This window comes from Chrysemys picta, chromosome 1 (assembly GCF_011386835.1).
Source record: "Chrysemys picta bellii isolate R12L10 chromosome 1, ASM1138683v2, whole genome shotgun sequence".
In the NCBI taxonomy this organism is placed as follows: Eukaryota; Metazoa; Chordata; order Testudines; family Emydidae; genus Chrysemys; species Chrysemys picta.
In genome coordinates, this window is record NC_088791.1 from 257,665,242 (window position 1) to 257,677,936 (window position 12,695).

Here is a 12,695-nt window from a genome sequence, read left to right on the forward strand (position 1 = left end):
TTTAGTCTCATTATGATGCTGTCCTGCTATATCATCGTCTCGATGCCTGGTGTGCTCAGGTTCTAGACACTTGCTATATGTATCGCTATGTCTGTGAAATAATGACATTTTATTTTAAAAAAGGGAGAGCTGAGGCCCAGGACAAAGATTCTAGGTACACATTTTAAAATTAATGAATTTGAGTTGCTGGTGCCCCTTTAAGCTTGGCTGACCATTGGTGCTCCGTAACGTGTACAGAATCACCAATACAGCTTGTTGGTCAAAATGAAGTCAGCATCAGACTCTGATTCACCCTCTGGGCTGCATCACATTTGTGCCGGTAGCAGCCAATAGTCAGAAGTTGTACACTCGCCTAATAGAAACCTCCCAAAATATCTTCCAAGTGAATTTCCCTTGGAATGGTGGTAGTTCAATTAGAGATGTTAGACATTTACCCAAAAGCTTTCAGTTTCTGCCAAAACAGAAGGATAGATGTCTGTCTACAACAGTGGTTCTCAAACTGTGGTCGGGAATCCCAAAGTGGGTCAGGACCCCATTTTAATGGGGTCGCCAGGGCTGGCTTAGACTTGCTGAGGTCTGGATCCGGGGCCAAAGCTGAAGCCTGAGCCCCACCGCCCAGGGCCAAAGCGGAAGCCTGAGGGCTTTAGCCCTGGGCAGTGGGGCACAGGTTACAGGCCCCCTGTCTGGGGCTGAAGTCCATTGGGCTTTGGCCCCCTCCACCCGGGGCAGTGGGGCTTTGACTTTGGCCCTGCCACTCAAGGCAGCAGGGCTCAGGCAGGCTCAGGCTTTGGTCCCCCCCCCCCCCCCCCCCCGTCCTGGGGTCGTGTACTAATTTTTGTTGTCAGAAGGGGGTCGCAGTGCAATGAAATTTGAGAATCCCTGGTCTACAGGTATTTGCCTCTCCCCCAGCTATACTTACCAAGGATCTGATTCTGCAACTCAGTTTCAATGGGACCTCCAACAGACGGCCTGGATCTGCTACCCTGAGTCACACTGAGAAGAACCTTATACTGTTAGTGGTCCCAACTCCCCCTGAAATACATTGGGCTACACAGAGTAAGGCACGACACAGTTGTAAGGGTGCTAGAATCAGGGCCTAAATGACTCTGCAATATTGTTCAGCACCCTCTCTCAGCAGGAATTTTGAGTCCTCATCTCACTTTTACCAAGGATGATGTTTATTCAGTGCTTGCTAGATATTTCAGAAATAATGCATTTTGAATCACAGTATGTATCCATCGACTTAGAGAATCTACTCCAGTACAGGGTGGTGACAGCAAGTAGTAATTAGCCAGTGAAAATGTTCTTTATTTGCTGTTAAGGGCAAGATCATGGGATGGTGGAAATAGGCCCTTTCTGGTCACTTCCAGGTCAGTCTTGCCTTTTGCATTCAGCATGTGTTACTAGCACCAGTCAGGCAGATTGCCTCTATACCATGAAGCTGCTTTTTTAAAAAGCAGATGTATTTGGAGGCTGTTTCAGATTTGATTTATGGAATTTGCTATCAGGAAGTCTATAAGATGCTTAAATGTATTTTTTTTTAGGTTACTTTCTCCCTCTAGTGCTTTATCCCTTTGTACATCTCCCATTGACCTCAGTGCAGAAGCAGAGCATCTGTCCTCAGGAAAAACCTGTCAAATTTTCAGCACACCATAACCTATTGACGGTTTCTTTCCATGGTTCAAATGAAGTGGCATTTTCTTTTATTAAACCGTAAGTAATTTCTTTGTCATCTTCTGTAATTTAACATTGCCACCATTTTTTCAATGGCTTTTTTTCTGTTGTGTGCTCCACACGCCATAATTCCACTCTCCCCCAAAACATTTAAACCAAACGTTTAATAAAAGAAAAAAGCCAGACCTTTCACTGTGGTACTTTATAGCCTGCAATTGCCAGCCAATGCATAAAGAGAATTCCAGCATAAGGAATGTATAGAAACATACTGTATTAAAGACATCTGACTCAATTGTATAAAACAATTAGTGATTTGAATGAATCATTAGAGAAGTATTAAATTGATAGTCCTAGGAATCCAAGCCTTCTGTTTATATACAGGACCAGTATAGAACAAATAGAAGTATTCAGGAAATGTGCCACAAACTTGATCTGGAGGAATGAACTTTTCACTCTAACGGGTATACATTACTCATGTCCATTCACTATTTGGCTCCTCTACAGAGATTAGTAATAAGGGTGTGGCTCTTGTGATATATATAGCTACCCAGTGGGAACTGGACAGAATTTTATCCAATTGATTTTACATGGGTTGCCAAATAACTGCCAGATGGAAATATATTTTGATAATAGCTAATCAGCAGACCAAATTCAAGGCATTGATCATGCCCCTTGAATCAGTCAGCCCCCTCAAGCTTGCCATCTTTGAACTGAGCTCATGGACTTTCTAAAAGATCCAAATGACCTAGCTTTTATATAGTATTTTCCAGCAAGACGTTAGCCCTCACATACTTACTGAACACTGTTATTTTCAGATAGTAGCTGAACTCATAGACTTTAAAGCCAGAAGGGACCATCATGGTCATCACCTGACTTACTGCATGCTGCAGGCCACAGAGCCTCTCACACCCACTCCTGTAATAGGCCATAACCACTGGCTGAATTACTGACGTTCTCAAATCTTTAAAAACTTCAAGTTACAGAGAAGCCACCATTTACTCTAGTTCAAACCTGCAAGTGACCCATACCCCACACTGCAGCAGAAGGCAAAAACCTCTCCAGGGTCTTGCCCAATCTGACCTTGGGGAAAATTCCTTCCTGACCTCAAATATGGTGGCCAGTTAGACCCTGAGTATGTTGGCAAGATGCACCAGCCAGACACCTGGAAAGGAATTCTCTGTAGTAACTCAGAGCCCTCCCCATCTAGTGTCCCATTTCCAGACGTTGAAGATATTTGCTAACAACAGTCATAGACGGGCCATATGCCCTTGTAGGCAACCTCATCATACCATCCCCTCCATACACTTACCAAGCTCAGTCTTGAAATAGATTAGTGTTTTTTGCTCCCACTACTCCCTTTGGAAGGCCAGAAATTCACTCCTCTGATGGTTAGAAACCTTTGTCTAATTTCAAGCCTAAACTAGTTGATGGCCAGTTTATAACCATTTGTTCTTGTGCCACCATTGGTCCTTACCTTAAATAACTCCTCCCTCCCTGGTGTTTCACCCTCTGATGTATTTATAGGAAGCAATCATATCTTCTCTCAGCCTTTGTTTTCTTAGGCTACACAAGATGTACTCCTTAAGTCTCTTCATGTAAGGTAGGTTCTCCATACCTCTGATCATCCCAGTAGTCCTTCTCTGTACTTGTTCCAGTTTGAATTAATCTTTCTAAAGATGGGAGACCAAATTGCACACAGTATTCCAGGTGAGGGATCACCAGTGCCTTGTATAATGGTAACACCACTTCCCTATCTCTACTGGCTACTGATGCATCTTAGAAATACATTTGCCTTTTTCACAACCAATACACCCAGGTCTTTCTCCTCCTTTGTTGCTTCCAACTGATAAATCCCCAGTTTGTTAGTCCCTAACTGCCTGATCCTTGACTTTGCATTATTAAATTTCACCCCATTTCTATTACTTCAGTTTTCAAGGTCAGCCAAATTTTCTTGTAAGATATTACAGTCCGCCTCCATAATGGCAATACCTCCCAACCTTGTGTCATCCTCCAGCCTGGTATTTCACTTTACAGTATGACTCATTGAAGTCTCCCCTTTAACCAGTTCCTTACCCACCTTTCGATTCTTGTATTACTCCCCATCTTCTCCAGTTTGACTAAATATGTGGTATTGTAAGACAGAAGGTAGATATAAGAGTCAGCGCTGCTAGTCCTGGCAGCAATATATAGAATGGATTCCACTCTAACTCTACATAGACATATTCTTAGTGGATCAGCTTTGGGGTCCACCTGGTCTGCTATCCTGTCTTCAGCAGTAGCTGGTATCAGCTATTTCAGATGACTCTGCAAGAAACACTGTAGTGGACAATTGTGGAATAACTGGTTGACAGTTGTATCTTTTCCCTGATCCTATCATACACCGCTACCTCGATATAACGCGACCCGATATAACACGAATTTGGATATAACACGGTAAAGCAGTGCTCCAGGGGGGCGGGGCTGCGCACTCTGGTGGATCAAAGCAAGTTCAATATAACGCGGTTTCACCTATAACGTGGTAAGATTTTTTGGCTCCCGAGGACAGCGTTATATCGAGGTAGAGGTGTACTTAGATATTAATTGAGCCAGAGATAGTAAGAATGACTATATCCCAGTTGTTAGCACACTCCCTTAGGAGACCCAGGTTCCAGTCCCTGCTCTACTGAGTACTTAGATATTTCATACAAAGTGGAACACCTTCAACATGAGAGAGCACCATCTAGAACACTGTACAGCCCAGTGGTCAGGGCACTCACCTGGCAAGCAGAAGAGCCAAAAGCAAGTCTCTGTGCTGAATCAAGAAGAACTGGGATTTGAACCCAGGTCTTCCACATCCTGGGTGAGTGCTCTAAATGCTGGGCTACGGAGTATAAAGCACCAGTGTTTTTTGCACCTAACTTCAGGAGCGGATTCATGGCTGTGAAGCCCAAGCAAAGGTACGCAGCTCCTACTGACTCAGTCTTAAGTACTTATTTCCCTTTGAGAGGTGGGGCTTAAACCCCATCCCTTTTCTAATCATTCCCTACTGGCTAGTTTTGGTGGTTCCCCACTCAGTGTGCTGGCTTCTGTGAATCCCATTCTTAGGTACGGAGCTCTCTCCATACATTGTATAAGGAGCCTGGCATCTATGTTAGGGTTGAGGATTCCACAGGGTGGCAGGGCACCTACAGTTACACTACTGAGCCTATCCCCCCTTTGTGGATCTAGCCCTTGGCCTCTGCTATCACATGGCAATGAGTTCCAAAGGTTAATTATGAGTTGTGTAAAAGTATTGCCTTGTATTCATTATAAATATGGTGCCTCAGATTGTTTAGTTCGTCTATAATGAGAATAAATAGGTGCACCTGATCTATCTTCTCTATATTATATAACTGTCTTTTTTATTTATTCTTTATTGTTACATTAATACAGCTAACATAAATACCAAAGAGAAGAAAGATAGCTAAGCTGGAATAAAGAGACAATATCTGATTTTACAACAATGTAGGTAAAACTCCCTCATTATTAAGGGCAAAAAATAATATAACAAAGATAAGTTTTGACAGTTAAAGATACCTTCCTGTACAGGTACATAATAATGGTCATTTTGTTATTCAGCCCCAGTTTGGGGTTCTTTGACATGAGATCATAAACTAATCTCCAGAATTAGTCCCTTTCAGAAAAAGGGAGCAGTAGAGAGAAAAAGGAGTGGTAAGAGTAAAAAGAGGACCAACGAAAAGCCTGAACGTTTAGTAAAAATGGTAGGAAAGAAATGGTAGGGTGGGGGGAAGGGAAGGGTTGAGAAGATGGGAGCGGTGTAGGGTCTTGGGCAGGGACAGACTGCAAACTAGGTTATCCAATGGGGAAATTTAACTGATTAGTCTGATACTTCCAAAAATGGGGACCATCTATCTATAAAGGTATCCTGGGCCTGGTCTACACTACGGGTTTAGGTCGACTTTAGCAGCGTTAAATCGAATTAAGCCTGGACACGTTCACACGACGAAGCCCTTTCTTTCGACTTAAAGGGCCCTTTAAACCGGTTTCTTTACACCACCTTCGACGAGGGGATTAGCGATAAAATCGGCCTTTGCGGGTCGGAATTGGGGTAGTGTGGACGGAATTCGACGTTATTGGCCTCCGGGAGCTATCCCACAGTGCTTCATTGTGACCGCTCTGGACAGCACTCTCAACTCAGATGCACTGACCAGGTAGACAGGAAAAGACCCGCGAACGTTTGAATTTCATTTCCTGTTTGCCCAGCGTGGAGAGCACAGGTAACCACGCAGAGCTCATCAGCACAGGTAACCGTGATGGAGTCCCAGGATCGCAAAAGAGCTCCAGCATGGACCGAACGGGAGGTACGGGATCTGCTCGCCATATGGGGAGATGAATCAGTGCTAGCTGAACTCCGTAGCAGTAAAAGAAATGGCAAAGTATTAGAAAAGGTCTCCAAGGCCATGAAGGACCAAGGCCATAACAGGGACACACAGCAGTGCCGTGTGAAAATTAAGGAGCTACGGCAAGCCTACCACAAAGCCAGAGAAGCAAACGGAAGGTCCGGGGCAGAGCCGCAAACTTGCCGCTTCTACACGGAGCTGCATGCCATTCTAGGGGGTGCAGCCACCACTACCCCAACCGTGTGCTATGACTCCGTCAATGGAGAAACACACAGGGAAGAGGGTTCGGGGAACGAAGAAGATGAGGATGGAGGTAATGTAGGTAGCTCACAGCAGCAAGGAAGCGGAGAAACCAGTTTCCCCAACAGCCAGGATATGTTTGTCACCCTGGACCTGGAACCAGTAACCCCCAAACTCACCCAAAACCCTGAGGGCACACAGGAGACCTCTGGTGAGTGTACCTTTGTAAATATTACACATGGTTTAAAAGCAAGCGTGATTAATGATTAATTTGCCCTGGCAATCACGGCCAATACAGCTACTGGAAAAGTCTGTTAACGTGTATGGGGCTGGAGCGGAAATCCTCCAGGGACATCTCCAGAAAGCTCTCCTTCATGTACTCCCAAAGCCTTTGCAAAAGGTTTCTGGGGAGGGCTGCCTTATCCCGTCCACCATGGTAGGACACTTTAGCACGCCAGGCCAGTAGCACGTAGTCTGGAATCATTGCATAACAAAGCATGGCAGCGTATGGTCCCAGTGTTTGCTGGCATGCAGACAACATCCATTCCTTTTCTCTCTTTGTTATCCTCAGGAGAGTGATATCATTCACGGTCACCTGGTTGAAATGGGGTGATTTTATTAAGGGGACATTCAGAGGTGCCCGTTCCTGCTCTTCTGAACAGAAATGTTCCCCGCTGTTAACCACGCAGTGGCGGGAGGGGTGAAGTGATCATCCCAGAGAATCGGGTGTGTGTGTGTGTGTGGGGGGGGTGGTTTACTTGGGTTTGTGCTGCATGTTAACCCGGAAACCGCAGCCCCTCCTTTTACATTGAAAACCCATTTTAAATGGCCAACCCAATTCAATCCTTGATATGGGAAATGCACTGCTGTTTGAAACCATTCCCACATGTTAAAAAGGTTAAAAAAGCCAAAACACTGTGGCTTACCATGGCTGCCTGCAAGCCGAAATCTGTTGCCTGGCACTGCGTGAGTGATCTCTCATACCAAACCAGCAGGCAGAGGAAAAATGCGACCTTGTAACGAAAGAGTGTACCCATTGTTCTCTAAAATGTGTCTTTTTTTAACCACCTCTCCCTTCTCCTCCACCAGCTGCAAATGTTTCTCCTTCGCAGAGGCTAGTGAACATTAGAAAGAGAAAACTGAGGACGCGGGACGATATGTTCACGGAGCTACAGATGTCCTCCCACGCTGATAGAGCACAGCAGAATGCGTGGAGGCAGTCAATGTCAGACATGAGAAAAGCACAATATGAACGAGAGGCGAGGTGGTGGGCTGAATGGCGGGATGAAAAGAGCAAGTGGCGGGCTGAAGATGATAGGTGGCGTCAGCTTGCAGACAGAAGGCAAGAGTCAATGCTCCATCTGCTGGAGCATCAAACTGATATGCTCCAGTGTATGGTTGAGCTGCAGGAAAGGCAGCAGGAGCGGAGACCGCCGCTACAGCCCCTGTGTAACCAACAGCCCTCCTCCCCAAGTTCCATAGCCTCCTCACCCAGACGCCCAAGAACACGGTGGGGGGGCCTCCGGCCACCCAGTCACTCCACCCCAGATGATCGCCCAAGCATCAGAAGGCTGGCCTTCAATAAGTTTTAAAATGCAGTATGTCCTTTTCCATCCCTCCTCCCCCACCCATCCCAGGCTACCTTGGCAATTATCCCCCTACTTGTGTGAGGAATTAATAAAGAATGCATGAATGTGAAATAACAATGACTTTATTGCCTCTGCAAGCGGTGCTCGAAGTGGGGAGGGGAGGGTGGAGGTGGTTGGTTTACAGGGAAGTAGAGTGAACCGGGTGGGTGGGGGGCGGAGGGTTCATCAAGGAGAAACAAACAGAAGTTTCACACCGTAGCCTGGCCAGTCACAAAACTCGTTTTCAAAGCTTCTCTGATGCGCACCGCACCCTGCTGTGCTCCTCTAACCGCCCTGGTGTCTGGCTGCACGTAATCAGCGGCCAGGCGAGTTGCCTCAACCTCCCACCCCGCCATAAATGTCTCCCCCTTACTCTCACAGATATTGTGGAGCGCACAGCAAGCAGCAATAACAATGGGGATATTCTTTTCGCTGAGGTCTGAGCGAGTCAGTAAGCTGCGCCAGCGCGCTTTTAAACATCCAAATGCACATTCCACCACCATTCGGCACTTGCTCAGCCTATAGTTGAACAGGTCCTGACTCCTGTCCAGGCTGCCTGTGTACGGCTTCATGAGCCATGGCATTAAGGGGTAGGCTGGGTCCCCAAGGATCACGATAGGCATTTCAACATCCCCAACGGTTACTTTCTGGTCCGGGAAGAAAGTCCCTTCCTCCAGCTTTCGAAACAGACCAGAGTGCCTGAAGACGCGAGCATCATGTACCTTTCCTGGCCATACCACGTTGATGTTGGTGAAACGTCCCTTGTGATCCACCAGGGCTTGCAGCAGCATTGAAAAGTACCCCTTGTGGTTTATGTACTCGGTGGCTTGGTGCTCCGGTGCCAAGATAGGGATATGGGTTCCGTCTATGGCCCCACCACAGTTTGGGAATCCCATTTCAGCAAAACCATCCACTATTGCCTGCACGTTGCCCAGAGTCACTACCCTTGATATCACCAGGTCTTTCATTGCCCTGGCAACTTGGATCACAGCAGCCCCCCCCACAGTAGATTTGCCCACTCCAAATTGATTCCCAACTGACCGGTAGCTGTCTGGCGTTGCAAGCTTCCACAGGGCTATCGCCACTCGCTTCTCAACTGTGAGGGCTGCTCTCATCCTGGGTATTCTGGCGCTTCAGGGCAGGGGAAAGCAAGTCAAAGTTCCATGAAAGTGCTCTTACGCATGCGAAAGTTTCGCAGCCACTGGGAATCATCCCACACCTGCAGCACGATGCGGTCCCACCAGTCTGTGCTTGTTTCCCGGGCCCAGAATCGGCGTTCCACGCCATGAACCTGCCCCAGTGACACCATGATTTCCACATTGCTGGGGCCTGTGCCTTGTGAGAGGTCTATGTCCATGTCAATTTCCTCATCACTCTCTTCGCCGCGCTGCAATCGCCTCCTCGGCTGGTCCGGGTTTCGCCTTGGCATATCCTGGCTCTGCATATACTCCAGGACAATGTGCGTGGTGTTCATAGTGCTCATAATTGCTGCGGTGATCTGAGCGGGCTCCATAATCCCAGTGCTAGCTATGGCGCCTGGTCTGAAAAAAGGCTCGAAACTAGTATCTGACGGACCAGGGGAAGGAGGGAGGGAGGGCGGGCCGAGTGACGATATGACGTACAGGTACAGGGAATTAAAATCAAGAAAGGTGGCTGTGCATCAGGGAGAAACACAAACAACTGTCACACAGAATGGTCCCCCCAAAGATTAAACTGAAAACCCTGGGTTTAGCAGGCCGTTGATTTGACGGAGGGAGGAGGAAAGCAAATGAATACAGAACAAATCTATTTTTTACATCTTAAGAGGACGGTGCAGCATGACTGATAGCCCTCGGCATCTTCTGGGTGCTTGGCAGCAAATACTGGGCACTTGGCAGTTAGTGTACTACGATGGCCTTCAGGCCTATTGCACGATCTGCTGCTCAGGGAAGACTCTGCTAATGTGCGATGATCCAACTTGTAATAGGACGGTTACCAGTCGTAATACACCATCTACTGCCAAAAGACAAAAGGCAAGGGGCTGGTGCAATGCAACCCTACGGCTGCCGGCCCCACAGCTGCCAGCACCCAGATCGCCGATGAAGGCTACCAGTCATGCTGCACCGTCTACCGCCAAAAGGCAGTTAGCTGCTGCTGCTGTGTAGCAATGCAGTCCCATGTCTGCCGGCACCCAGATGACATATGGTGACGGTGAGCTGAGTGGGCTCCATGTTTGCCATGGTATGTTGTCTGCACAGGTAACCCAGGTAAAAAGGCGCGAATCTATTGTCTGCCGTTGCTCTGACGGAGGGGGAGGGGCCTGACGACATGTACCCAGAACCTCCCGCGACACTGTTTTGCATCATCCGGGCATTGGGATCTCAACCCAGAATTCCAATGGGCGGCGGAGACTGTGGGAACTGTGGGATAGCTACCCATAGTGCAATGCTCCGGAAGTTGACGCTAGCCTCGGTACTGTGGACGCAGACCGCCGACTAGAGCACTTAGAGCATTTTATGTGGGGACACACACAATCGGCTGTATACAACCGATTTCTATAAAACCGGCTTCTATTAATTCGACCTAATTTCGTAGTGTAGACATACCCTTAGTTGTTTCTGTTGCAAAACATTATTTTTTTTCCATTGCCGCCAAGCTCCCCAATGTAGAGCACCATTTTTTGATAGTTGGGCACACTTGGGACTTCCATCATTGTAGAATTAGACATTTGACTATGATCAAAGCTCTACTCAGCCACAGGTTTTCAAAGGATTTCCATTTCCAAGGTGGGTTAGGTAGATTTAGGAAGGTGTGGCCTGGCTGAAGCGCCACCTTGGTGGAGAGAAATAAATTGGCCCGAATATTTACCTCTGTCCAGAAAAGACAGGGCACAGGGCAATCCCAAAGCACATGGTATATGCTAGGGCCTGCTGTCTTGCAGCACCAGCATTTACCAGACCTAGCTCCTCCTGAGCTCAAAAGTCCTCAGGGAGTCCAGTGCCTCCTCCAAACCCCAAATTTATGAACAATGCTGCCCATTGGAACAAATCTGATTCTACAGAATGTTGATAAGGGAAAACGAAAGCTCATTCTCTCATTTCTTTTTAACATTGTCACTGGTGATTGCCAATTTCAATGATAGGTAGGAATACAGACTAGACAAAACCTTAGGGCGACAGTGTAACTTTTTCAGAAAGACCCAAGGCTGCGGGGGAGGGAAGGCAGTGATGCAAAGGCATCTGGATTAAATTGCATTGCAGAGCATGTTTAAGTTGAAGGAATTGCTATTCCTTCTTTGGATCCAGTTGGAATTCCCCTTCCGGAGAGGGAAGGGCATGAAGGAATCATTTTCAATCATGTGGTTTGTGCTCAAAAATCCCCCCCTCTCTTTTTTTAATCCATTCAGACCATAGACTGGGTTTAGGAGCAATTAAAATTTTGGAGTTAGTTCAAAGAAAAGACTCTGAAGGGAAGACATTTAGAAGCAACCAAATACCAGGCTTTCCTAGAGGTCAAAATTGTGACCGATTTCTCCTTGGGGAAATTGTAGAAATCTGAGTTTAGGACTGATTCTAGTGGTGGTGAGGCTACACAGCCTTCCTCCATGTACAGCCAGGCTAGAAAGCCTATCAGGGGGTCAACCATTGTGATTCTTGGCTCAAGCCTGAGGATTTATAGCAATGCCTAAAGTTGGGTAGACCAAAGCCTCCTAAGTCTATAGGCGGCTGCATTTTTTTCAAAGGATAATCTGGGCTTGTTGCCCACAAGAAGATCTGGAAAATGCAGTTTATTCTGAGAAAAAAACAACAACCAAAAAACAGAAGGGGGAATATAAACTGGCAAGGAGCTAAGGACAAATAGAAGCTTTAGGAGGACATTCATGTTTATTATATTATCTCCGCCCCAAAGGGATAGAAGGAGGGCCTGCCATCCATGTAAATCCAAAGCTATCTATGTGATCTGAGGATTTAAATTAATGCTGACTATTTCTTTTATATTCCTAGGAAAGAGCACCTGACCTGCTGTACCTGACTTGCTGCCTATTAAAGTACCGAAGTACCTGACCTGCTGCCTATAAAAAGTATTATTTAAGAGGGTGACATTATGAACCCCCTTGAGAGATACTGAGACCCTCGGATTTGTATCAATAAATTTTGTAACCTGAGATTTTCCCAAATAATGCAATGGTTTGTAATATGTTGGTGATGTGCTGAAGGAGGTTGGTGATGAATAAAAGTAGATCAACATATAAGCACATTTTTGTCTTTTCGGGGCCTATTTTTATATTCTGGATCCCCCAGTGTGCTCTAATTTGTATTGCTAGCAGCTCAATGGACAACTCAAATAGGAGGGGGGACAGTCTGGTATAGTACCGAGATGGAGATTGAAAGGAGGGGAGACGAATTAAAGGTTACAACTAGGACTGTCAATCGCAGTTAACTCACACAATTAACTCAAAAAAAAAAAAGATTCGCAACTAAAAAAATTAATTGCAATTAATTCTACTGCTAAACAATGGAATACCAAATGCAATTTATTAAATATTTTGGATGTTTTTCTACATTTTCAAATATATTGATTTCTATTACAATACAGAATACAAAGTGTACAGTGATTTTTGCTTTATATGATTTTTATTACAAATATTTGCACTGTAAAAATGATACACAAAAGAAATAGCATTTTTCAATTCAACTCATACAAGTTCTGTAGTGCAATCTCTTTATCCTGAAAGTGTAACTTACAAATGCAGATTTTTTTTGTTATATAACTGCACTCAAAAACAAAACACTGT

The 12,695-nt window shown here is 45.9% G+C and overlaps 1 long non-coding RNA gene across 1 annotated transcript in view; it reads left to right on the forward strand.

Annotated features, from left to right (window-relative positions):
- Nucleotides 1-12,141, forward strand: part of LOC122172509 (uncharacterized) — a 37,430-nt gene extending 25,289 nt beyond the window's left edge. Inside the window, exon 3 of the long non-coding RNA XR_006172885.2 lies at nucleotides 11,905-12,141. This is a non-coding gene — a long non-coding RNA (uncharacterized LOC122172509). The remainder of the gene's footprint in view (nucleotides 1-11,904) is intronic.
- The last annotated feature ends 554 nt before the right edge of the window (nucleotides 12,142-12,695 follow it).